The 27,996-nt window shown below is 39.3% G+C and overlaps 1 protein-coding gene across 1 annotated transcript in view; it reads right to left on the bottom strand.

The window, feature by feature from the left end:
* The window catches only part of FOXP2 (forkhead box P2), a 403,901-nt gene extending 376,547 nt beyond the window's left edge, over positions 1-27,354 (bottom strand). Inside the window, exons 1-3 of the mRNA XM_053977653.1 lie at positions 27,310-27,354; positions 12,472-12,638; positions 12,262-12,363 (exon numbers count right to left, since the gene is read on the bottom strand). The gene's annotated coding sequence lies outside the window, so the exon portion shown is untranslated. The remainder of the gene's footprint in view (positions 1-12,261; positions 12,364-12,471; positions 12,639-27,309) is intronic.
* Between the last annotated feature and the right edge of the window lie 642 nt (positions 27,355-27,996).

Genomic DNA, 27,996 nt, shown 5'->3' with positions numbered 1-27,996 from the left:
GCTTATTACTTATGCTTAAGTACTAAATAATCTTTCACAACCAAGTGACCACCAAGAAAATAAAGACTACTTCTTAGTACTGCAATATACTACTAGTAATTCATTTACCTGCAAGGATGATATAAGCAGGATTTTTGGAATATATAAATGGAATTTTTGGATTATATAAATGGAATTTTTGGATTATACATATATACTCAGGCAACATTACAGCCTCCAGCTATAGGTCAGAGTCTGAAAGGGTGCACAAGGAGGTAGCTTTTTTCACCCCTTACTTCTCTGAAAAGTTTCTCTTTAATATGCCAACTTTCCTACACAAAGGAAGGCACAACAAAACCCTGATGATGAGGTGAAGCTATTCTGGTAACGGCAGCAGAGTGTAGAGATAAGTCATCTGTCTACAGTTTAAAGCTTAGAAAATTTAGGTATGTAACTTCAGCATTTCCATTTCCCTTCCTAGTGTCACCAACTGCCAACAAATATATAAGCAATTTCTGACTAAACAGACACACTGTGCAAATAGCAATGGCATCCTCCACATACAAACCCACACAAAACAGCTTCAACAATTGTGACTCCTCTTAGTTTTAAGTGACTCAATTGCTTAAAAAAGTGATGGTATCACTACTTGAAACAATAAACATTCTGCAAGCAATTACTAAAACAAACTACATGTCCAAAAGATGAGTCCTGAATATAAATTATGTCTTTACATGCAAGACATGCAACAAGTACCCCATCTCATACTTGAATATACATGAGAATTATTAAATATTACGCTTCACCAAACTAAGGTCTTTATTATGACAAAATATTTACTCTTTGTTTTGAAGCAGACCTTTAGAAGATACTCTGGTACCTTCCAAATAATTTTTCAGCTAATCAAAACCAAATGATCCTGTGCTACACATACTCTCTAGATTCAAAAAGACACTTGTCCACCAGCTTGACAGTTAACAGACACATATAAAAAGGAAGTTGCTCAACTCAGTACAGGTAATGCCTTGAAACGTCTGGCTGGTAGTGAATGCACCTGCTGTAGTAGCAGTTATTAACTGACTATCAGACTAGATAATAACTAATTTATTCCGTTCCAGATGGGCTACCTAGATAGGCACCATGAAGAGAAATACCTCACCAAAAAACATTTTAAAAATATAGTTTTCTTCTGAAAGCTTTCTAACTATCTCATCCATGTACCACACACAACAGTCTACCTGTACTTCTATTATGTTACACTCAAAGAGGTTATTTTTGTCACATCTTAGGTACACCTGCCTTTTTTTAAAAACTTGGGAGAGACAAAACACCCCCACCTAAATTATATTTTTCTCAACAGAGCACATAGCTAGCGTATCTCAGCCACCAACATAATAACCTTCATCAGTTACATATGAAAACAGGGCCCAGAAATCCTAATTCGTAGCGCCAGTAATTACAGCACTTACAATTCACCCCGTACCACAGAATGTGATTTTTATCAATGTAAATGGAATAGTTTAAATTTAAAACAACAAAGCAGCTTTTAGATTATTGTTTTCCAAAAAAATGTAAAGGAAAAAATTAACTCACCATTAATGCTTTGGAACTAATAAGTCTAATTTTTAAGTGTAGTGAAGCAAGTGGATACTTTTGTACTGATGTGAGTAATTAAAGTACAAGAGCTTCACAGACTCAGAGATGTAATGCAGCCCTTTTATCAAAAGCAGTCACTCTATCTCAGCCTGACAGTTAACAGCATATGATCTAGTAAACAAATACTTTCACACAGTACAAAAGTGCCATTAAAGGCCAGAACTGTCAACACAAATTCCATTCTTGCAAGAGAAAAAAAATATATAAACTGTTGATCACCTCTGGTTGCCTTAACTAGCATGGAGGTTGTCATGGAAACATTTCTGCGAAGTTCACAGTGATGAAACACAAACACTTCCAGTTTAATTGCTATTAGGTTTAGCATACCAGAGTTTATTTATACTCAAAGAGCATTATGATAAAATGCAGTAGAAAGTAAAGCTAGCAATGATCTGGCATAATAAAGCCAATGGATTTAGAAAAGAAAGAAAAAAAAAAGAAATTAAAAATAAAGCCAAATAAGATGGACTTTTTATTAGATTGAAACATAACAAAAGTGAATTACCTCTTTATCAAAAATATTAATTAATCTTTCAGATAGAACATAACTTGTCCAGGGCAGTTTAATGTAACTATATAAACATAGTGACATGTGAAGATATTAAAGAAACAAAGCATCTTCAAACAAAGCAGTATATATGTGAACTACAATACATATGTAAGTATTTAATATTCAGATTCAAAACACATTCTTAAAAAAAAAATGCAGCATCATGTTAACTTCTTTAGCACACATCATGGGAATTCCATGTCTTTTTTCCAGATAAAATAGACCTAGACGTGCTATTTTCTTACCAATACAGTTCCTCTAGCAGAAAATGACAATTCTGTTGCTTTTGCATACAAATAGGGCCCAATGAGATTTCAAAAAATAGTGTTTACTGACTACATGAATGTAAGCCAGGGAGAGCTTACTTTTATTTCATTACAGTTAACAGGGATCCACTTTTATTTTATTACAATTAAACAAAATAGAGATGCATGCAAGTTACTAACTAAAATCTGCATGTTCCTTTCATTATAATCCGATTCCATTTTTTTAATAATACTACATTCATTTCTAGTGTGTGATTTAAGTTAATGCAAGAGCTTTAATAAATTCCAGTGACTTTTTATCTGTTTTCATTAGCAGAAGTTTACTCAACTCAGCTGACAGCCAGCAATACTGAGAAGCTGAACAGAGGTCAGGGCTTTGAAAGAGGAATTGGAACCAGTCAGTGCACTGGAATAAATGCAGAAGGCACAGGGACAGAATGAGGATTTAGTCATGGTGCTGGATGCGTAAGCTAAACGTGGATGGGGAGCAGAGAGATGAAATCAAGTGGGGTCCATCATACTTACTTTAAAGATATTGTCAAATTCCTGGCTGCTGACTGTGGCATACAAGCACAAGAATGCAATCAATTGCCCATAACCTGCCATCAACTTTCTTTCATTCACATGAGTGATATGTTTTGAATGAAGGTATGGAAGGGAAAATGATCTGTAATAAAATAACTATATTTTGAATAATTTTCCACTACCTGCTTGTTAGGTCTTATATCAAAGTAAAAATACATTCATCTTTACAATTACCATATTTATGCCTCTTAACTCTGTTTTTTCTTTTCCCATTTGCCCATCTTGCATTTATTCAATCTCCACTTTCCTTCCTGCTGATGTTCCTGACAATCATCACTCTCCCCTTCCCAGCTAGAAAAGTTATCATTAATGAAATTTTTAACACTGAATTTTAAAGACCATTATTAGATTTAGAATGAGTACCTTAAAAAAGTATTAATAAAGAAAATGGAATAAGGATAGAGTTGGTGTTTCAGATTGCCATAAGAATCAGGAAAATATCAGAGTAGCAAGTTTACATTCTCAAGATTACAGTTATTATCCCAATAAAAATATATGGATTCAAAATGAAAGTTAAGATCTGGAGCAATAAAAAAAAATACCACAAATATTTTTGTCAAGTAGGCTCCTATCCACCACATAGAGATTATTTTATTTCATACTGCTTTCATTAGCTAGCTATACTTCAGCTCCTACTACATAATTTAGCTTCCAAGATGCTACTTCCTGTTAATTAATAATGTGCTTCTGATCTATACAAACATTATTTCTGTGAAAATCACTGAAAGACAGCAGTTTCTTTAACCACAACACACTATTCTGCAGAATTATAGTGGTCATTACTGAAGAATAAGAATGTGCCTGGTTCTGGCACCATAACATATTTGTCTTCAGGTCTTCTTCCCACAAGGGAGAAATATGCAAATGAGTATCCTGTTTTGTTAAAGCCCTTTTCTCTTCTACTTCCATGAGTTATTTTGTCCTAGGGGCTACTGGAAAGTTGGTTTGTTCTGATAATGCACATACAAATAAGCTCTGATGTACTCAAATTAAAAAAATTAATTTAGAAAGAATTTGTATTAAAGTAAAATACAAAAACCATGTTGATCTTCATTTCTCCTTTCAAGACATAAACTGGCTTCTGAACAAGATCTCATCTCTGCAGAGAGAATCTTTATATTTTCCTTCATAGGGCGCTCCCTTTTCCTGTAGAAGCCCAACAGAAGCTCTACTCCCAAACTCATGGGGAACCAGGCCAAGAACTTTGAAAATAAACACCAAGACACCAAACTTCTTTCAAAGTCTTGTGAGGAGATGACAAAGATAAAGCTCCCTGTTCTGCCTACTTCAGCATTTTCAGCTGCTCCATCCTCAGAGACAGTTGTGCCACACAGGTTGTACGGAATGTATAGCTTGCTAAAGATGTGGATACTGAGAATTACATCACCAGCTGACAAAGGTGGTGTGGTGTCAGCTTACAGAAAATCTTAAATACACATAATTCCCCATAAAAAGACACTTTGGGGAGTTTTTATGCATCCATTAAATAGGTATGTAACAATTGTACAGAGTACTTTACAATTAGATTTATGACGATTTATCATTATTCCAAGCAATACTTCAGTATTCTCTAATGTTGTTTAGGGAGTGTTTGATAGGTTATAAAATCCAGAATTGTTTTGACATCTGCTTCAGCAGTGAGATACCAGAGATACCTTGTCATGCAGTCTCCTTAGCAGAAGCCCACTGAGAAGAGATGAAACAAATGCTACATATTTTTAGCTCCCTCTGGACCTAGGAAGGATGTCCCACCATAAACATACGGAGGGAAATCACAATATCACAATGCTTGGAAGAGGTGATCCTTTAATAATAGCCAGCTCTCTTGGGCCCCTCTTCCCTCCAGGGCTTTATCCCATGGTACTCTACCAAGCAGTTCTCTGAAGGGGCCAAAGTCTGTCCTCCTGAAGTCCAGGGCAGCGAGCCTGTTGTGCATTCTCCTCGCTGCCCTAAGGATCTTGAACTCCACCATTCCATGGTCACTGCAGCCAGAGCTGCCTTTGGGCTTCACGCTCCCCACCAGTCCCTCCTAGTCAGAGAGAACAAGGTCCAGCTCAGCATCTCTCACCATCAGCAAATTCATCACTTGAAAAAGGAAATTATCATCAATACACTTCAGGAATCACCTGGCTTGCTTATGCCCTCCTGTGTTGTCCCCTCCATACTCATTGGGAGGTTGAAGTCTCCCATGAGGACTCAGCTATACATCTATAGATCTATAAAGGGTCTCATCCACTTGGTCTTACTGGCCGGGCAGCCTGTAACAGACCCCCACTCTGTCACCTGTCCCTGCCCTCACCTTAATCCTCACCCATAAACTCCCTGTTGCCTCCTCCTCTGCTGAGAGGCAGAGCTCCAGGCACACCAGCTGGAGTTCCAGGTCACTGACATACAGAGGAACATTCCCTCCTCATCTCCTCTGCCTGTCTTGTCCTTCCAACACTCCAGCCACAGATGCCATAAGATCATGGTTTTCCTTGATGTTTTCTTCCCAATTCAAAATAAGACTAGTGTAACAGACAAAGCCTGGGCAGGGCAGGAAAACATCTCACAGCCTTAGCCAATGTGAGGGGAAAGCCAGGACAGCTGAGGAGCCATAACCATCTTTGATTGCTGAAGTGAGGAAAGTTGAATGAGGAGAATGAGAGCACAATGTTTCAGAGTCACATAAATTAACAAATACCAAAAAAGGAAAACTGCAGAAAAGAAGACCCACTGCAGACTTTGGTAACCTGTCAACTTGAAAGAAGCTGTCCACACAGCTCACATTCTCTATCCTAGCTGGAGAAAGCAGTAAGTGAGAAAAGGAGGCAGATGTGACTGAACATGAAGCAGTGAGCTAAACCTACAGCGTAAGTTCATGTTGAAGAGGCCATGCAAGTCCAGAAAAGCCAAACCAAGAGTCTGTGACTGGGTGAGAGAGCACAGTTCTCCGACAGCTTTATTCTTGCTGTGTGAAAGGTGAAGGAGCTATGGGGGAAGCCCCACCTTTCTTTCAGCCTTTGATTAACTTTTTCTCATCTGTTTCCATATCCTCAACAGCAAAATATATCCCTAGGCACACCCAAGACACACCTTTCCTAGACAAAATATGATCCCTTTGAGCCAAGTCCAATGCTCTACATCCTCTTGGCAATAAAGAAGAAAGGGGCCAGAAGAACAATGAATGAATCCCAGTAACGGGTATCAAGATTCCTTATTATTTCCTTGTTTAATAAAAAAAAAACACAAAAGAAAAAAGAGATATACTGGAGATGGAAGTGTAACGTGAGACACACCCCAGTACGTTGTCTTAAATACACTTCAGTACAAATGAGAAAGAGTCAAAGTACACTAATGGAATCTAGAGCCTCTATATCACTTCCCCCAGGTGATTGAAATTCCTTAAATTTTAGGCATTCGTTTCCTAAGAGCTTAAATAATTAAGGCACAAAGGCTGCTAAGATTATGACTGTTTACCTCCTTAGCAGCAGCACCTTCACAGGTAAGCAACAACAAGCTCATTCTCACTTTTCCTTAAATTCATTTCTCTCAGTAGCATGGCATTGCAAGGAGAGAGGATGGTATCTTTATTTTTAAAATTTTACTCATCATATTAATTAAAATCTGCATAGTTGATTCATTCAAAATTTCTTTGTAGCACAATGGGAGTCTGTTAGAGGCAGCTAAGAAACAAAAACAGAAATGAAAGGAAATAAACCTCGAAGAAAAATAATTTATAAACTTAAAAAAAATAATTGCAATGTTTTTAATACTGTTGCTGGCAAACCCACACTAGCAAGTTTACAGCTGATGTGTTCCAGACTACACCAAAATTATGTATGTGTAAAATGTTCATAATAGAGAATAAAACGTCTAAAATTTATTAAGGTTTCATGCTGATCCTCCAGTCTGGGAAATGTTTGTAAAATGAAAAAAAAAAAAGAAAAAAAAAAAAAAGAGACAGTGTTAAGTAAACATTTCAGACCTGAACCTTCTTTATATGCCTTTGAACCTTTCCTTTCATGTGCAATACCTGACAGCCCACTGAGAATAAAATGCTGAAAGCCCCAAAGATGGGTAAAACAGAATTTCTGACTCAGGAAATAAAGATCAGCTGAATATGATTCCCATATGGCAAACCAGATCAATGGAAAGCAAGACCAAAATTTACAATATCTATACTGCACAGTACAACATGGAGGTTGTCTTTTATTGCTGGTAGCAAAACTCCCAGTGGCCAAGAATAAAAGCAGGCACAAGATTATACCTCCACTAATGGTGAACTCTAAAAATACACATTGATAGATTTCAGATCGGAAAAGGAAAAAAGAGAAAATTTTGGTTTGCTTTTATTTAGTGTTATGGAATACCAATCATCAACTAGAGCAATCAACTTTCAGCACAAAATCCAGGATTATTAATATAAAGGCATGTTTTCAAAGCCAAGGGGGGAAAAAACCGAGCAGCTTGGATTACCTGATATGAAAAGAAACACTCTTTGCTGTAAAACTAAAACAGCTTCAAGGCTACTTTTGTGATAGCATGTGTGACTGAATGTGAGAGAATGTATAACAATATTATTACTTTTATTTCAAGATTTCCTGTAAAACCTCAGGTCATGCTCATGAAGACTTTCTTAAAAAGCAGTGATAAATCTGCTGAATACTTTTCAGAACTTGAAGAAAGGGCACTGGGCAGCAGGGAGGTAATCAAGCAGTCCTCAGCAACTGAACCAGCACAGCAATGCTCTCATGGGGGTTAGCAGGAGCCCTCTGTCAGGGATGGCAAGGCACTGTACCTAGCCATCTCTGGTGGGGTCTCAGAGGGCAGATGGAGCCACAAGTCTGCAAGTAAAGGAAAAAAGATCCAACTTTTCAGATTCCTCCAATAAAGTTCAGATGGAAACACACCAAAGAGAAGTTCTTAAAAAGAAAACAAAACTGATAACATTTTTAGTAAATATACAACAGACCTGACCAAAGTAAAAAGATATCAAATCACTTTCAAGCTTCAGTAAAATATTTGCTCTATTCTAGCATAAAGTCTCAACCAAAAAAAGAGCCCCAAGAAAACCCCTCAAAGCATCTTGGACCTACCTCACACTGCACTAATCCACCACTTTCCACTTGAAATCAAAGATATCCACAGCAACATGAGAGCCCTGTTCCAGAATATCCATAGAGAGATGAGGGTGGAGGTAAACAATAGGAACTACATAGCAATATTGTCTTCTCTATCCCTCTATAAACAAGCAAATTAAATACTTTGACCCTATATATGAAGAGAGGTGATTTGCCTAAGAATTTTCAAATCATTTTTCCCAGTAGGTGGAAACCTATCTATATATTTAAAATCATGTCCATGGCAGAAATTCCACTGGCATTCAACCTGGCTGATCTTCGTAACTCATGGTTTCACCACTAGTAAGCAATGCAGTCAAGTCAATCCTGGCTCTAAAAACCTAAAAACTTCAGCATGTTACTGATGTATTAAAACATATTTTCTGTGATACTTCATCAACAACGGTGTCACATGCTTTTAGCATAACCTTCAGCTGTAAATGCTGCCACTAAAGATCAACAGAGAAAAGAACAGTAATATTTGAAAAAAATTATGAAACATCCTCTTTCACAAGAGAAATGGTAGAGGACCTAAAAAAAATTCTGGACCCCAGCAGATCACCACTCACCTGGGGGAGATGATTCTTCCCTTATTTCTAACAGCACACTGCTGCTCTGAACTGGATCACAATTTTGTACAGTTAGAAGAGAGTGTGTACTCTCCTCTAATAAGCATTCTTCTTTCCCCCTTCCTTCAGCAATATTGCCATTCATTTAGGCTGATGGGGATATCATCTCTCTCACTCTTTGGATACATGCATCTAGGTCCTATAGATTCAAATATTTCCAAAATATTTACACGCAAATATTGTAGGATCTTTGCAAATACTACCTTTAAAGTACACCTCTTCTCTCAAAGTGTACAGCTGTTAGACTCCCATCACTCTTATATCAAATCTTGTTCTTATCTTTTGTTCTAATCTTGAAAAATGTCATCTCATTCCACTGACATAAATCCAGTATCCCATTATATATTAATCACTTATCTTCCATGTCAAAGCCTTCCTATCATCTCTCATTCCATATCTAGGGGTAAACTCCTTACTCCTTTACGTCCAGGCTGGTAGCTTCTATCATGTATGTGTTATTTTTTCAATTAAGTGTCTTCAAGCTTTTTATCCAGGCTGACGATTCACCCTGCTATGAACATTCACAAGACTAAATTATTAACCGCTTTCAAACTGCTTTGGCAGGAGACCTATGGAAAATTTTAAAACCAATTATTTGCTGATATGCTATGATAACTCCTTGTTTTTCTGTCTTCCCTTGCCTGTTTCTAAACATTGTCTTTACCCACGTATGTAAATTGTCCTACTTCTGGGTTGGGACTCAGTAGTTCTCTGCACAGAACCCAGTGGTGGTCCTTCCAGTTTATGTCCAGGTCTGTAAAACACTGTTAAAGGACAGGCATGAAGTTAATGAATATCAATATGCCAATAAACACACTAACCGTTGTCCTGCTTCTTTCAAAAAAAAAAAAAAATAGCCATCAAACCAACATTGATACACTTCCTGGTTGTTAAGTACTGCTAGTATAATTCCCTCAGCAAATTTGAGTGTGTGTTAGAAAAGTCCTTAGAGCACAACTTGAAGTATCCCAGTGAAATCTACTTTGAAGTCCTTAATAATGTCCTCTTGCAAATTACTCTCAGGGCTAAAAACAACCCTTCTCCCAATGGGCTTTGTTATGTACTCCTAAGGTGGATCAACAATATTCTATTACCAAGTATCTTCTCTCCATATAGTCTCTTTTCCATATAGCTTTTTAAGAATGTATCAAAAAAAAATTTATATCAACAAAGAAAAACAAAGGAAGGGAGGAACTTAGGAAGATATCTAGCTTTGTTATTCCTATTCAAGATATTGTTATACATCCAAAGGTATTAATTCCCAGTCCAAATATAAAATGTTTATATTCACCCAATTAGGCAGAATAAATACGTACACCTTTTTTAGAGGCACAAATTTCCAGTCTTGATGCAGATCCTGCTACTGAAAGCAAAACCATCAACAATGTCTCTCTAGAACTATGCCCCTGTATCTCCTTCTACCTAAATATTTTTGATAAGGTCTCATATAGTATTCCAATTAGCCAGTATAATTTCCTGTCTTTTTAATCATGCATTTGTTTTGTGTTTTATTTTTGCGTTTTTATTTCCTCTCAGCCTTGTAAAATTTTTGATCTGCTTCACAGTTTACCTTCACAGAACTAGCATGTTACAAATATCAATGATACACCCTAGTTATAAAAAAAATAAATCCTTGAAAATATCAGGCTGTTCACTTTAGCTCTTATTATTCTTTATTAATTTCTCATAATTTAGAGAAAAAAAATCCTAAAATCAAAGTTGTTGTAGGAAATAAAGCAGTACTACCTAACAAAAAATAAGAGCCAAACCAAGTAGACTGTTATCGTGTAACACACGACTGTGAAAAAGAGTTTCAACTCTCACTTATCAACCAGATCTTCAAAGATTTTCAGTATCTAAAAATACAGTCCATCTCTCTCTTGTATTTTTTATCCCTGTGGCATAAAAATTAAAAAATTAGAGGCACAACTCCAAATTGTAAATTGACTTTATTTCCCATCCCTCTTACTCTTTTACAAGCTGAGTTGTGCTCCCAGCACACCAACTTCCCTCACAGCATGCAAGATCAATGCCGTTCTAGCCTCTTCTCTGATGAGCCCCAGCTGCGGAGGATGGAAATCTTGCACACCCCAGAACATATGGGGTACCGATTTTAAATAGCCTAATTCTGATTCTGTAACACTGGGTTTGGGAAGTTTTTACACATCCTATTAATTATAATAATATCAGTGAGGCTTACCCAGCAAACAAGCCAAAATAGCTGAGCTCTGCAAGAAGTTTTTCAAAGGTATAATGGAGTTAACCAAAGGGCATTAGTAAGTACCGAAGGAAAAGCGGGGAGAGATAATAAAAACAGGCAATCGGCTACAAAACATGATATGAGACTTGAAGGCTACCATTTCCTCTTTCAAGCACAAGATTGATTTTCTACTGCATCTCTAAGCAAATTACTTGAATCTTTAGCCTTACAGAAATCAGGTTCCACTTTAACTTTTTCCTGATACATCTGACATTTCAGCTGACAAGAGGCACTTTCCCTTGTACAATGATTTTGGTAAAAATGGGATGATTTCTTCTACTTCCACTGTATCTTACGCAGCTTCTTCACTTTGCAGTGTTCCTCTTAGTTAGACGGAATTTTTAGGACCCTCCTTTGCTGATGAAATACTGCATTTCTAAAACAATCCCCTCCACTATTAAGATTCTCTTTAAATAAACATGACAGCAAACAAAACTTGAAAACAAGCATGAAAAAGCAAACAGAAAAATCTGAGCTACACTCCTTAGCAATAGAAGTGCTCTCAGAAACTTCCAAAAGCAAAGATTAGAAAGGATTACAGCAAAGGAAGGTTTCTTTAACCCATATTCTGGCTTCCAGAAGTATCTCACAGCCCGATTACAGGGGCACACTTGCTTAACATCTCAGCCCTGACAAGCCACTGCCACTGTGCAGGGCATCACATGCCTTGCCGCAGTTCTCGTCCAAAAGCTCTGTCCTGGCTGTCCAGGAGGGTACGGCTACAGCTATAATGCTCTAATTTTTCCAAGACCTGTACACTTTTAACAGCTGAATATGAAATGAGTTAAAGTACTTTGGAGAGCTAGAAGCAAGTTAAGCTGTCTGCACAGATATAACCTTTGTATTTTCTGACAGCTCTATAACAAAGAAAAAGCATCATAATCTCAGAAGTTCAAAAACCATTAAAAAAAGTCTCCTTAAAAAATGGAAAACAGACATTCTTCTCTCTTCTCTCCCTTCCTCTTCATACTTCTAATATCAGCAGAACTATATTTCTGATATTCCTGTCTCTCTCTCTCTTGTTGTCAGGGTTTTTTTAATTTGAACATATTTTCCATCTGGCCTGTCTTAAGATGTCCGAACTCTTCTGTCTGCTCATCATGCATGTAAGTATGTGAAAATTAGTATACTGCAAACACCAGGAGGTGGATTATGTGTCATTCATTACACAGTGACAATTCAGCTTTTTTGTCAACCACAAATATTTGTGAGACAGCAGTGAAATGTTTGGTACCAGGATTCCGAGCTTCTAAGAGCAGCACATAGTCAGGCACTTCCAAAGATGAACTTTTACAGCATCTTCCTTTGCATCATCAGCCATGACCTGGGTTCTGCCCTGTAAGTAGAAATCAGAGGCTTCTACTTGGGCCAAGTTAACCATGTCAGTTATCAATAAGAGACTAATCCTTTGCAGCGTGGGTCACACTGGATCAACGATACTTACCCAAGCACTTACTGGGCTCTGTGTTCTCTGAAAGGCACTGCAGCAATGCAGATGGGCCACAGAATTCAACTCCAACTCCATGTCAGAGCTGTATTTTACATTTTGCATGAAGTGACTTCAAGTCAATGTTCACCCATTCATTTTACAGGTAAGATAACAGAGTTATCCTTTAAAGAAAGAGTAGTGAGCCTTAATGAATAGTAATTATCACAAAAGGCACACACATTTTAAAAATGTTCAATGTAAGACATAGGCTTATTATTCTTGTTTCTATTAAATCTGCCTTAAATAAAGGTCCTTGAATGAAAACATGATAACCTTTTTCTCTTTCTAAATAAAAAAAATATGAAAACAAGAGCTTCCAGAATGGGATCTGTGGCAGGTGCAGAAATTATGTTTCATAAAATAAATTTGCAATGTCAAGCATTTGTTCCAGTTTGCAGTGTTTTGTTATTGTTTTCAATCTTATTTATTTATTTAAATCCTTCAGTTATTAGTGGTCAAATTTAACATCCCATCCAAACATACAACCATCAACAGAAGATTAAAATTCAAAAAAAATACAATAGTCTCCATGAGATTATACTGAACTGCAAACAAAAGTGGCAAAAGCAATTAATCAACCTTAAATGAGCAAAAGCTCTAGATCAACAACGTGGTTTAAAACAAATTAAAACTTTGCAAACAATCACAGAAATGGCTTTTTTATTTCAAGTATACTGAATTTTAAGAGACTTCAAACTGTTAAAATTGCCACCCAGAGACAGAAAAAACACAGCCTATGCAGATACTTACTAAATATATTTTCACATTGCCAGAATTTTTTTAAATTTCTCACCAAGAACAAAAATGCAGGCCTTCAGTGCAGTCAACAGCTACAGAAGATATAATGCTGTTGATGTTATATTGCAATAACCAAACTGATCAAGTCACAAGCACAGTGTATCTCACAATGATTTGCAGAACAGCTAACAGTTTGGGGTTTCTTTTACAGAGTTTAGCCTTGTGTAGTTTGCTAGAACACTTTTTACCACAAGTACTTCATATCTGCCAAGTAAAATCAAGCAGCACAGTTTTCATTTATGCAAAACATGTTTTGTGGGAAAGACATGATTGAATTGGAAGCAGTTTGGGTACAATTATTAGCTGTTTTACAGCTCTTATTACTAGATGCACACATATGTGAAGTAAATGTAACTTAAAAATTTTGTTTTAGTGCATTAGAAAATTCCAGAATGAATTATGAACACTTGAGCAGTAGCTAATTCACTTTCCCCTCAAATTTTCCATGATGAACTGAGCAGTAAAAACTACAACCTGTTTACTCAAAATGCATAGAAGATTTTGGAACAATGAAATGCAGTTGATGTGCTTCAGCAATAACAGGGCTTCACCTTCCAAATATCACGTCCATATTAAGCCTATAGAAACACTCTAGGAAATATTAAAAGGACAGATCTCTTTCTGCAGGCTTTTAGGGAAACTATTCCCATTATTTCTATAATTGAAGCAAACAGAAGATTAGGAGGTTAACTCAACAGAATTTTTTTTCCCCAAATCAACATTTGGGAATCATTTTTTTTCCATTCTCTTCTATTTTTAGCTGGATATCCACGGCACTTATACCTTGAAATGACCTGAAGCTGCACCAGAGGAGGTTCAGGTTGGACACCAGAAAGAATTTTTTCATGGAAAGAGTTTTTAAGCATTGGAACCACTGCTCAGGAAGGTGGTGGAGTGACCATCCCTGGAGGTGTTCAGGAAAAAGCTGGACATGGCAATTAGTGCTCTGATCTAGCTGACAAGGTGACCAAACCAAAGTTTGACTCTATGACCTTGTAGGTCTTTTCCAACTAAATGGCTATATGATTCTAAATCCCTTTTAGAGCTCAAAGGGTTATGCTACAGTTATACCTCAACATAGTATTAAGCAAATTAACAGAAAAATGATGAAGAATACCTTGCATAAGAAAAACCTATCAAGGCAAAACACTGACACTTTGGTAAAGAATGTATTTTCTCATTAATCTCTATTCTTAAGAGCTCCAGTTAAAAGCATAAAGTGAACTTTTGCATCATGCAGTTAAACTACCCTTTGTACGAAAGGCTAATTTCAGAGGTATCTAATTTCTCCATAAAATAATTTCTTCCTGCATTTAAATAATGCACGAGAAAAATGGACTGTCCGCTGAGAGAGTGATAACATTTGTTTAGAACAACTAAAAAGCCATGTGAGAAATACCAGTGAAAGAAACTGACTTAACTAGCTTTTCTCATTTGGTCAGTATCTCTTTCATTGGGTGGTAAGAATCTTAATTTTTCTTCTGTGTGTCAGAGCTATCACAAGCCAGCACAAAATTCAGGCAGTTAGTGAGAAACACAGTACTCTCTGGACACATTCACCAATGTAAAAAACCTGTTTCTGAATTCCTTTTTGCATCCAATCTTAACTTTTCTTGAGGAAACTTTTCTCTCTTCTAGTCCTCATCCAAGGCTCTCCTTTAAGAGAAACCAACTTAGTTCTTGCAGTTACTGTGACCAGTGTCAGGCTAATTTCTCAGTCTAGAAAGCCTTTCAGCAAGTGAATGGAAAGCAGTGGATGAATTAAATTAGGAGACCAGATTTTACAATCACTGAGCTCCAGAAAGCAATTTACTGGCATTCTCTATTTAATTATATCAACACCTCATAACCATTAATGAATTTATCTTTACCGTACTGAGATTAAGTAACTCTATCACAAAGTTCCGCAACTATACATCTGAGCCAAGAATTATACCTATAAATTTTAAGAAGGCACTTTGTCTCCATCATCATCACTTTCTTAACATTAAAAGCAGTTAATTTCAACCCCATAAGCCATGACTGCTGCCCCCCATCCCCAGCTACTTAGGATTAAAAATAATGTTTATTTCTCTTGCAGCCATTCTTGCCCACATCCATACGAATGTGCTCACCCCAACAGCAGTTTACTGAACTTAAGAAAAACAAGTGTTTTTCAGCTATAAGCCTGATATGTGCAAATCCCGTTCCCCCTCTTCAACCCACAATGCACCCTTGAGGAAAAAGGGAAGAAAGTGGGGGAAAAGGGAAAATTTTTAAAAAAATAAAATAAAAAGGCTCTGAAGAGTGGGAAAAGAGCTTTCTATACTAACAGCAGAAAAAAAATACAAATTTAAACAAAGGCTGTCCACGCCTATAACATCTTTCTGTTTTTTTTTTTTTCCTGACCCTTTTTCACATATGAAACTTAATTGACTTCACCATCATTTAGAGCAGTTTGAAGAAGAGTACAGGGGCGCAAGTTCTGAAATTCTTTCCATGTATACCGAATTCTACAGACATACTTAGGTACCTGGTTAAGGAAAAAAAATATAAAAAAATGTTTCATTTTAACTTCTAACTCTAAGCAAACCTACAATCAAAGGAAGACAAACTAATATTCACAAAGCAAAAGTACCAATATTTGTCACTGAGGAAAATAAATTTTTAAACCTGTTATAAGCTAGTGTTCTCTGAAGACATCCAACAGACATGGCTCCTGCCTGTATACCAGAAGTTAAACAAGGCAGTAAAGATTTCTGGGAGGCTTTCAGTTTTGTGCCTAAAATCTTGGGTTTCGTTTTCTCTCCTTGAAATCCAAAACAAGAAAAAATTGTGATTTATCTGCTACATTCAATACACTTCTTGCATTTTTGTATGCATCTAAATTTAAAAAAATTTTGGAGACAGTAAGTTGCATTAGGTTAATAATTACCTATAAGAAAGATACTGGAGAACAACATAGATTTTTTCAATATATCGTATCATCTTCCACCAGCAGGCACACACAAAACAGAATGAGAACAAATTATATTCAGATGGTACTAATGTTCAGGATTTTAATATTGCTGTCCTTACTACAACTATATAAAACTCTCTGCATAAAGGTTACCTCTAACACGCCTTCTAACTCTTAAACACATTAAAAAACACCCTTATTACATTGTACATTTAACCACAACACAAGAAAAGGTTAGCTCCCAATAATAACCTTATAAAGAAAGCACAGTATCAGTTAAATGGATTTTAAGTAAGGGTCCAAGATCATATTAGGCAGCAATTATAAGCTACAAATTGTATTTTATATCTTCAGTGAGAGGTAGCACAAGTCTTGCTGAGTCAAATCTCTGCTATAAAACCTCTTGCCATGCTTTAAATGCTGCAAGCAGCTGAGCCCTGAGGGGTTAAAGCTAATGCTAAAGGTAAAGGCTTGAAGAGTTGACCAGATATCTTGCGGCCATAGATCTAAGTGTGTCAGTCACAGGCAAATATACTGTACTGTGCTTGCTAGAGAAGGACAGGAATAATAGATCAAGTTCATCAGCTGTTGGGGAGCCTACCAGAGGTGCAGCAGAGATTAACATTGGTTTTACTATGCCTACAGTGATCTGCACCGAAAAGGTGACACTGGACCATGACTCACTATTTCCAAGCACAAAAGAAAAGTAAATGCGTTAGAAGTGTTTCTTCCAAACAACACCTCCTAAGAAAGAGGCCCCCAAAGCGTCAGGAGTGAAAAGGAATGAAAAAATCATCCCAGGCAGTAGACCTCAAAGAAGGAGCTATGTCTTACTACAGCTCCCCAGGTTACCAAAGCAGCCACCCTTGCAGCCTGACCCAGAGGGTCACCCACACCCACCACTGCTCTCCACAGCCAAGCTGCCAGCACTTGGCTGCCACTCACCACCTCAGCCCCCCCAGGACCTCCAGGGTGTCCTTGCTGGAGGAAAGTTCCAAGAGGAGCAGCTCATTCCCTCTCAAGCATGCACTGTGAGGCTTGGGTCTGTGTCTTGTTTTGCTACCGAGGCATTCCAGGCTGTGTCAGTTTGGATTGCAACATAAATATTGTGCAACTGCAGGCTCCTTAGTTCCAATTATGGTAATATTGCAGGTGACAATGAGAAAGGTGTTTTTAATAGTCTCTGGTTACATTTTGCTCCAACTCATCTGCATCTTAGAAAAACAGAAATTCAGCTAAAGGAAATTTTGTTGGTAAGTGAATTTGGAGAAAAAGTGTAAGCCTAACAATGACATGGAAAAATGGGTATTCCCCATTCTGATAGTAATTTAGTACTAGCAACAATGACCCAAATGTCAGTCAAAGGATACAGGAAAATGTTTATAAAATTGTATCTAAATGATACATAAGTATATTTAGAGGTTTAAATATTATTGTCACAAAACGTGCAGGCGGCTCTGCATAATAAGGCTAATAGCTTCAGTTTAAAATTCAATTCTAGTTACTGAAGACAGGTACTGAAACGTATGTTAAAAATAGCACTTTAGTTAAGTCCAGGACAGCAAGTTCCATTTTTACACATAATCAAATAATAGAAATGTATTTTTCTACTGAGTCACAGAAGGATTTAAAATGCTAGTGCTGAGCCTGCAACTCAGGAGGACCAGTCAAGTACATGGCTTTCTCCATCTGCCACTTTTCCCAGGCTTCACAGCAGCTCTCCTCTTGTGTGACAATCAAACGATAAGGGGGAGAAAGAGTATCAAGAAGTGAGAGCAAGGTCCAACTTTAGCCATACGTTTTCTAGATGAACATACAGCGAATCACTGGTGTTCACACATTGCCCGAAGATCCTGGGAAACGCCAGATTTGCTGCATATGCATATTAGCACCAATCATGAGGCACACAACACCCTACAGCTACAGCACACGGTACGTCATGCCTGCTTGCCTGGCTCATCACACTGGATACTTTAAGACAAGTATCTGTGTTTATGTTTTCAGAAATGCCTCTTTCATACATCTTTGGATCCTCACCAATGATGTACCTGAATGCTGTACTTCTTAAAATTCATTTAAAAAATAAATGTAAATGAATACTTCAAAGTATTTAAATGTTATGAAAAAGTAACTTTAAATACTGATTTTTCATGTTAGCGGTGACTTGCTTCAGAGTCTATGAAACAGTTGGAATAAAAACTTTTATTGAAAGAAAAACTGATAACACTGTTTTGGCTTAAATATGCACAAGCAATCAATCACCTGTCTCAGTCTAGGTGGCTTTGAAGAACAGCTAAGCAGCTGGTAACTTCTCAATTTCAGAGATCTGTTTTGCACAGGCACATACAAACACATTGAAATAATCAACCAGCCTCAGCACCTCAGCCATAAAAGCGAATCTTCATATCAAACTCCATATTTCTTGGGATCAGGGATGAAGGTCTTGGATTTTTCAACACAAGCACATCTTCTCCTGAAGCCTGAGGCAAGTCAAGTGACAAGAAGGGCACCTGTGTGTTCCAGGAGCAGGGAGGTTCAATCCAAGGAGAGTCCTGACAAGCACCGATCTGCCGCCAGCAGAGAGAACCACTAAATCACTCACTACTCCAGGCCCCACTGCTAGACCAAGCACACCTAGACACCACAGCCACCCCAGAGGACAGCCTGAAGCTGGAGCATGGCACGACACCAATGCTGCAAGCCATACGTAGTCTGGAAATGAATGCTAATCTGGTTCGGAAGCATCCCTCCCTTATTTTTCCAAGGAAGAATTTGGAAGGCCATCTTTTCCCATCACAACCCATTAAATACCTCTTTTTACATTGTAAAACACTGCCCAGCATGGTCAGTTCCTGCCTGGAGAACCACATTCCTCAAACACATTCCCTGTTTTAGCAAAGGATTGACTGCACTATTCTTTAGAACACTTTCTCTCCCATAACCTGAGACACAATAAACCCATTAGGATACATTCATTTTCTTTCTGAAGGCCTTGGTCTCCTCGCCAGAAAGCTGTGGATGAAGACGGAAGCCCTGTGATGCTGCACAGTCACACATGCACAGGCATGGAAACTCACCACTTCCAAAGCTGTACAACTTCTCAGGAGAAACACTGGATTGCTCATCAGCTTCTTCACCTGCCACTCCTGCAGTGATACACAAATATTTTGGCAGTTTACCATTCCCCTGGTTTCTCTGTGATTTGAGCATGTGGCCTGATTCCCAGACTCAAAATCAAAAACAATTGTAAAAAAAAGGAGAAGAAAAAAGAAAATGAACAAAATCAAACATATGCAAACATACACAAAACAAACCAACCCAACAAAAAAAAACAAAAACAAAAAAAAAAAAAAAAACACACACAAAAAAAAACACAAAAAAAAACAAAAAAAAAAAAAAAAACAACAAAAAACAACCCTTAACCAGTATTTTTAAAGGGTTTTCATATGTCAGTTCATAAGATGTACATTTCTGCTTGCTCAGGTACACTTCACACCCTTTCTTTGTCAATAATAAACAGAGGCTCAAGAACAGAACATCCAATGCCAAACATCATTAACTCTTTCTCAAGATGTCAGTCTCTTAAAATAGAATTAAATGCCAAGTTAACATTTCAATCACAATAGATTTAATTCTCCTCCTAAAGCAAAAGAATGCACAAGAATCTGACACCATATGAAACTTCTGTATATTCAATATAGTTATCTGTTGAATTAGTGACCATACGTATTCTACAATGTATGCTGACAGTTATTGTGTACTGAGAACAATTTACAGGCATCTTCACAACATTAAAAGTAATTTAAATGCATTCAAAATTGGTAACAAATGGGTCTGAATAAATTTTTGCACAAAAGCATTTCATGATCTTTAGCAAAGTTCCATCCTAATATTTTTACGGTTTTAGCACCCATATATTCCTTCACTATATATTCTTTCAATGAAGAATGGTTGTTGCCACATATCACAGAGTTCTCAGCACTCTTCCTCTTACATTCACCATACTGTATACATGATATCATTTATTCCTTATTGAATATGTTGTTCTACAAAGATGAAAACACTGACACAATTGAAAAGCACAACAGCAGATACATGTATCTCTGCAGTCTGTGCATCTCTGCAGTCTGTGCACACCTGACTGCATTAGATTTTCATGTTTTCATTTACAGGTCATGAGAACACTGTAACTACTGTAATGAAACTACAATCCTGTTTGTGTTCTCTCACAAAGAAGTGCCTTGAAGCAGAGATATTTCGATTTCTGTGTTTCAGACTCTAAAAAATACTAGCCTCTGTTTTCTAGACACTCTTCTTCCCCTTTATCTTCAAAAGTCCTCTGTCACATCAATAAAATGATATTTTTTTCAGTAATTAAATATCAAATTTCAGTGCAACAATTAATTAATAAGTTTCCAAAGACATACACTAGATCTAACAAGATCTAGTATTTAAAAAATAGCAGCCTCAATTAGGGCCAGTGTAATCTGGTGTAACTCCTGTGCCTGCCATGTGCACAAAGCCAGCATGCAAAAAAGTTCATTTTTTCTTCCCATAGAAGAAGTGAAGGTGAAGAAATGTATTTTCCATATTGGGCAACAGATGAAAGTCACATTGCTCTTCTGAGAACCTCAGCCCCTATTTTCTGAGCAGTTGCCCACCTCCTGGCAGTGTTGCCTGTGCCTTTGCTGGCTCCTGCCAAGCCACATGTTTTCTCTGGCCTTTTCCCCCTCACTTCCCAACTCTTCATTGTTTGCATGTTGTCCCCCTATTTTCCAAAGCCCTTTGTGGCTTCCCACCACTAACCCTTAAAATTTCCACTGCAATATTTTTACATGGCAAAACTTGTCAATTTCTGATCTAATTTCCAAGCTGTTAAACATCAACTACAGGTTTTATTACACAGGTATTACCCACCACTTGTTTTACTAGGTGGGTTACAATTCCAGAAGAACAATATGCCCTCTCAACATCAACAGTAAGACTTACAAAAGGATAAATCAACAATGTAATTGTGAGCAATTTTTATAAGAGTTATCACTGACAGCATGGCAAAGTTTAAATGGTGTTCATCTCTTTTACATTTTCTTCACCATTCCTGGGCAAATTCAAAATCAACACCTAATAGATACTTAAAGTATCATGCTTGATATCTTTGCAATTCTGAGATTGTTTCTCCAAACACAAGTTCCACAGTTTTCAGACTGAATAATACAATAAGGTCCTGTTCAACAAGCAATGTAATACCACAGCCATTCTCCTTCCTTCTCTGAGAGGACAAGATCGCTAAAATGGTAGTGGCAATATCCATCAAGATTAGACTATTTTAATATAAATATATGTCAAAATGTAATTAGTCAAATTATGTCAAATACATTATTTCAAATTACATAAAATACATAATGTATCATGTTGATTAAGGCTGAAATACAAAAGCTGAATAATGGAATAAATCAGCATTTGAATTTACTTGAAGACAAATTCTGACCAAAGTTGCAAAATACACATGCTGTTAGAGAAAAAATAAATTATTCTAATACGATCATCAACTAAACATCAATCTTAAAAGATAAAGGATTTTTCTTGCAACAATGTAAATACTTATTTACTAAATACTGTACCTAGAAAACCCCAACAACTTTCTAGTTATTTATAGCGATGTACCCCCTAGCCTCAAAACATCACTCTTCAAATGAATTTACAATTTTGGGCCCAACAGTATCTCCCACCAGGACATGGTTGGCACAGGCCCACTGAAATCTCAGTCATCCTCATTATGTCCTGGAGGCAAATGAAACAAAACTGAGATGAGCAGTATACAGAAATACTTAACATGATACAATCTGCAGCCGTGTCTGATTCACCACAGAGGTCCAAAGGATCACTGGGCAAAGGATTTGCAGTGTGCGCCCTTGTGGCCCCTGCAACCACCAATGAGCTGGAAACATTGCAAAACAGAGATACTCCACCACCTTCCAGGACCTGCTGCCCATAGGAACCTGAAGCTCCATGGTAAACAAGCAAGTTCTACAGGTAAGCCAAAGCCAGTCTGTGAATGTCAAAGAGAGTTCTTTGTGACTCAGAGGGTTGTATGATGGAGGTCTGTAGTTTCTCCTTTCACCCAGAATGGACATCACATACCACTGCAAGGGGGGGTGGATGGAGTGGGCAGGGCAGAAAATCTCCCTTCTGCAGGTTGAATGAAGGTGCTGCCTCTCCTTTAAACCTGTTTGTTGTTCCTCAGCCTAACCAATTACAAAGTCATCTGTTACCCACCTAAAGCCCTCTGCCACCTAGCAGAAGAGACACCCACACGCAGGGCACGTAGAGGGTGCGGTACACCATATCCAAGGGAATCAGCTCTGTCCTCAGCAACCAGCCGGATTAACGTATATAGTTACATAAGAAACAAACTGCAGCAAAGCCATTTCCAACTAGAGATGTGTAATTACTATTAGCAGGAAAAAAATAAATAACTAAGTAAATGAACAAAAAGTTAAACCTATTCTTATTCCCTCCACAACTTACTAAAAAGACTTAAGATAGTAAAGAGCTTAAAACAGTATACTTAGGATTGTAACTTTATTTTTCTTAGAATAGGAACTGAAATTGTGATATTAAACATAATTCTACACAAATTCATTCCTCAGTGTTCAAATGTTACTTTCTAACATCATCTCAAACTATACATTGGTGAAGCAATAAACATCGTAGCAACTGTTCATTAAAGAGATTATTTTCAGCTACTTCAGTGATGACAGCATAAGCAAGCTATTACTGGCACTTTCAAAACCACCTTTCTGACATAAAACATTGTGCTGCCCTTAAACACAAACCCATCAGAAATGGGATTTAAAAAAACAAACAGAAAACAAAAACAGATGCAAATCTTACAACAAAGAATAGATGCCTCTTTTAATTTGCAGTGAATATTTTGGAAGATTTTTAAAAGCAGTAAGTTTGATTAAGCTACTGAAAGCCTCAGAAAGGAGGAAAAAAAAAGATGATCAGTGCTAAATAACACTTGTGAGACTCTTCCTTGTTTTTATGCTGGTCTCGAAGTTTTGAAATTTAAGTCTAAAGCTACTCTTGGAAATTATTACAGTAAGTATGCTTATTCTGTAAAGGAACAAATGTGGAAGAAAGCCTTCAAACAACTAACAAGGAACTATTTTATTGCAATTTTAACTTTAAGAGGTTAGTTTATAACAGCCAAGATTTTCTACAATTCCATATGAAAAACCTCCATATGAGGTTTTTCTGGTACCACTATTTTACACATACAATCAAGAAAGGTATCAAATCAAAATAGGGCAGGGAACAGGAATCTAAATGACAAATATTTCTTCTAACAAGGATTAGCTGAGAAGTATGCTACGGTGGCTGTGAAAAAAACAGACTATTTGCATTACTTCTAGACCTATTAGCAGTCACAAAATTTTAAAAGAGTAATCAGTTCCAATGTACAGAAAATTATTATTTTACAACAAAGTTGACAGCATTTTTCATTTTGATTGTGATTTGCATTTTTCTCCAGTCAAAATCATCCCATGAGTACTTTTCAGTGACCTATGTCCTAAATCATTTTCATTTCATATGAGCAAGTGACCTCTTCACAATATGACTAACAAAGGAAAAAAACATGACTCCCAGGAACCATTCATTTTCAGCCACCATCACAATTTAATTTCTCTAAAATAAACCAGGTAAAAATTGAAATGGAACAAAAAAGTACTCCATGTTCAAGAAATATTAATTAACCCCTCTATCAGAAAGATAAATACCAGCCCTCACATATCAATGATGAAAAACAAAGAGGTTAAGTGACATTTTCAATGACACATAGCAAAACACTGCCACAACATGGATCACATCTCAGAAGTTTTCTATTGTTTTCAGCCTACTAGCCCCAAATAACTACTGTGCATGCAATGCTGAATCAGGTATATTTCTCAGAATACAAAAAGCTTATTCCAGCTCACATAAATTAGTCCCCAAAAAGATCTTATTCTACGGTAATTTTTTAAAAATACATTTAAGTCTAACATGAACTTAAAAAAAAAAAATAATGGAGTCTGACAGGAATGTTTCTTTTATTCCTAAAATGATAGTCCCAACAAACACATTCTGTTATGGAAAGCATTAAAAAATGCATAAGCAACAGATGATTACATAAAAACATGCAACAAAAAAAAAAAAAAACCAAACACCACCAAATAAACAAGTCACTTCAAAAATCTGTGAAATATTCACCTGACTACTACACAAACTCTACTGCAGCTTTAAAAGAGTACCATGTATTCCATGTATTTACTGATTGAAATGTCTCAAACTTGGTATATTTCTTTTACTCTTCCTCACACTCAAACCCACTCTAATTTGATTGCTCCTTATAGACTATTTGGTCATTTTACATAAATCTTCACTAAACAGAAAGCTACAAAACATTTAAGTTTTTTCCTCTCTCAGATGATATGAACACTGCACTGTAGCAAAGATCCCGTGACACAATGTAAAAATCACTGAGGTTAAACTAAAAGCAAAGAAATACACAAATATTTATACAATTGATTCTGCTTAAGCTTCCTCCTAAGGTTACTGTTAAACCTTAAAGCCTATACCAACAAGGCCTCACATGAAGCAGTGTATTTCAGGTGTTACATATTATCAAAATAAATTAGGATGTCTAACTACATGCATTTTGGAAATGCTCTATTTGAAATACTCTTTCCTTTCCCTTAACCTTTTACTGATAGACTGTCCTGAGTAATTAAACGAATGATTTAAGCATGCAAAAATGCTACAGAACAAAACCGTTTTGTAAGAACTACATTAAAACTGCAGATTACTACAAAACAGGGGTATTTTGAGTATCTACATTTGCATGAACAAATTATTATCGTCAAGAAAAAACTTTAGAACATACTGATTTGAACAATTAAAACCATATCCCACTTAAAAGGGTTTAGTGTAGCATTAGAGAAACCAATTTAATAATTAATCATATTTTCTTTAGAGTAATATTACTAGCAGTAATGTTTTTCCTTAATGGCTTTAAATTACTTAGCACAGAGAAGAAAAAATTTAAAACTGTCAAAATATCTTAAAACTTTGACTTTTTTCCCCCCCCACACACGGATTAATGGGGAGGATATAGACACCATGCACAACTTCTGAGTCCCACCTTCGTAAAAGAATTTCCATGGGCCTGATCTGAGCCTGTGAAGTCAATGGAGCGATTCCTACTGCTGGCAAAGGAAAGATTTCCACTCTCAAGAGTTGAGTTTGGATAGGGGCTCTAATGCACAGAAAAGACCAGGGAAGATCCTCTTTGGAAGAAGAACTGTGTTTCTCTCGGTATGTATGTACACAAGCAAGACTTCCTAAAAGTATAAGCGATTCCCAGGTAGAGGGTACTTCCCATTCCTCCATCTGTAGTTCTGCACTCTTTACTAATAGAGGACAATACCACAGATTCCCGGTGGTTATTTTGAGATTATTTTTCCCTGGAGAATATACCAGCAGCCCACTTTCTATCTGGACAATTCTCGCAAATTTCAGATGAACGTTTTCCTGCCAGCCTACAGCCTAAGCTTCACGGCTGTCCAGTAGCTCCATCCCGGGACCTTACCAGCGCTCGCCAGCGTTCTCGGCCAGGGGCTGCGCTGCGACACGGGCCCGCTGCCTGCCGAACCTGACGCGAGCCGAACTACGGGAAAAGAACAAAACCGCCTCGCGGAGTGCCTTTACCTTGGCCGTGCAGGCTCCGCCGGGCGGCACACGGCTTTTCCGCAGGTTACGGGAGGCCAAGAGCGCTGCCGCCTGCGCACCCCGCGCTCGGCGCGGCAGAACGCGGAGCCGAGGCGCCGGCGCTCGTCCTCCGTCCTATGGCCACCCTGGCACTCCCGATGGCACGGCAGAGTGCAGCCCGCTCCACAGCCAAGGCCGCCGCAGCCGCTCCCCTCTCCTCATAATCTATCACGCTTCCCAAACTTTCCAAGTCCCGAAGCCCTCCTCAACTTCAAGGCCAATTTTAAGGGAAGGCCCCTACGTACCAGGCACGGAGGCCGCCTCCGGAACCCCGCAGCTCCAACACCATTATTTATTAATTGTTGGGTTTAGGCAATTTTGTCTTGGGCCATGGAACGACCCTGTTCCCTGCGCAGCCCAAACAGCCCCCGGGGGGACCGCTACCCCAACGGGCGCCCCTGCGCTTCCCCTCCCACGCCAGCGGGGGCGCCCCGGGGCAGCGCGGCGCGGGGCGCCCCGAGGGGGCGGCCGGCAGCGGCCCCTCCGCGCGGGCGGGCGGAGAGGCGGGAGCTGGGGTGCGCCTCTCCCTCCGGCGGGCAGGCGGGCGGGCAGGCAGCACACAAAGGAGAAACGTGACACGTTTCTTCACCCGGGCTGTCTGCTGGGGAGGTCTCGGGGAAATAGAAGAAGAAAGGGAAAAAAAAAAAAAAAAAAAAAAGGGGGGTAAAAAAAACAGAAAAAAAAAACCCAACACACCACCACACACAAACGGGGAGGCAAACGGCCGGCAACCGAGCCTCCCGCACACGCTTCCTCGGCAGCCTGGCCCCAAGCCCTCCCCGCCTGGCACTTCTCTGCCCGTGCGGAGAGGCTACAGGTTGTTTGTTTTTAATTACGGGGGGTGGGGGCTCCGCGGCGCTGCGCGGCTCTGAGCTGCGGGAGGGAGGCCGCCGCGAGTTGTTTAAGGGGAGCTTACGCCGGCTCCCGCGGCCGACCCGACCCGGCCCGGCCCGGCCCGCCGGGCACGGCCCCAACTCCGGCTGGGGCACCGCAGGCTCCCACCGCAGAGCGCGCCCCCGCCCCCCGCTGGCGGTGCGTGTTTGGGAGCGGTGCCACCGAGTGCCGGGAGACCTGACACATGTCACTGCTGCGGCCGCGCCGGCCGCGGCCAAACTTTCCCGCGGCGGCGGCAAGTCAGTGAGCGGCGGCGGAGGGGGGTGGAAGCGGTGGAAGTAGCAAGTCACACCGGGGAGCGGAGGGAGGAGGGGACGGGTGTGCGGGGCGGGGTGGGGGGGGGTAGCACTTACCGGGAGGAGACACCGTGTAGGGCGTCCCGGCGAGCTGACACCGAGAGAGAAAGGGCGAGCGGAGCCGCGCGCAGCCGCGCGCACATACAGAGTCCCTGCGGGCGGAGCCGCCGCGCGGGCCGGGGGAGCGGGGGCGGGCGGGCGGCGCGGGGCCCTCCGCGGGCGCGGAGCGGCGTCGGAGCCTCGCGCCCTCCCGCCGGCTGGTGCTGCCTGGCGCTGGCGGTGCTGCTCTCCCTCCCCCGGAGTGCGTGTCCGCCCGTGTGCGGAGTGTGCCGCCTGTGTGTATGTGTTTTGTTGGGAATGCAAGAAAAAAAAAAAAAAAAAAAAGACGAGGAAAAAAAAAAAAAAAAGAGAAAACCCGCCGCACACACCGGCTGCTTTGGAGAGAGGGGAGTGCGAAGGGAGCCCTCCCTCACATGATCGCAGAGCGGCCTGCACAGAAGTGCTAATAACGCGGGGAGGGGTGGGGGGGAAAGCAGCGGAGGGGGAATGGCAACAAAAAAAAAGTGCGGCGGGATGCGCCGGGCCGTGCCCCGCTCCTCCCGCGCCTCCCCCGGCCGGTCCCCGGCGGAGCGGGCGCTGTGGGTCGCGGCGGACGGCAGCTCCACCTGCTATGTAAACAAACCGTCGGGGAAGTTGTTTGCTGGCGGCTGCTGCCCCTTCCCGCCCCCTCTCCCCTCCCGCCGC

This window comes from Vidua macroura, chromosome 5, assembly GCF_024509145.1.
Source record: "Vidua macroura isolate BioBank_ID:100142 chromosome 5, ASM2450914v1, whole genome shotgun sequence".
NCBI lineage: Eukaryota > Metazoa > Chordata > Aves > Passeriformes > Viduidae > Vidua > Vidua macroura.
The sequence above is the reverse complement of the archived record's forward strand: the minus strand, read 5'-3'. Positions and strand labels throughout refer to the sequence as shown.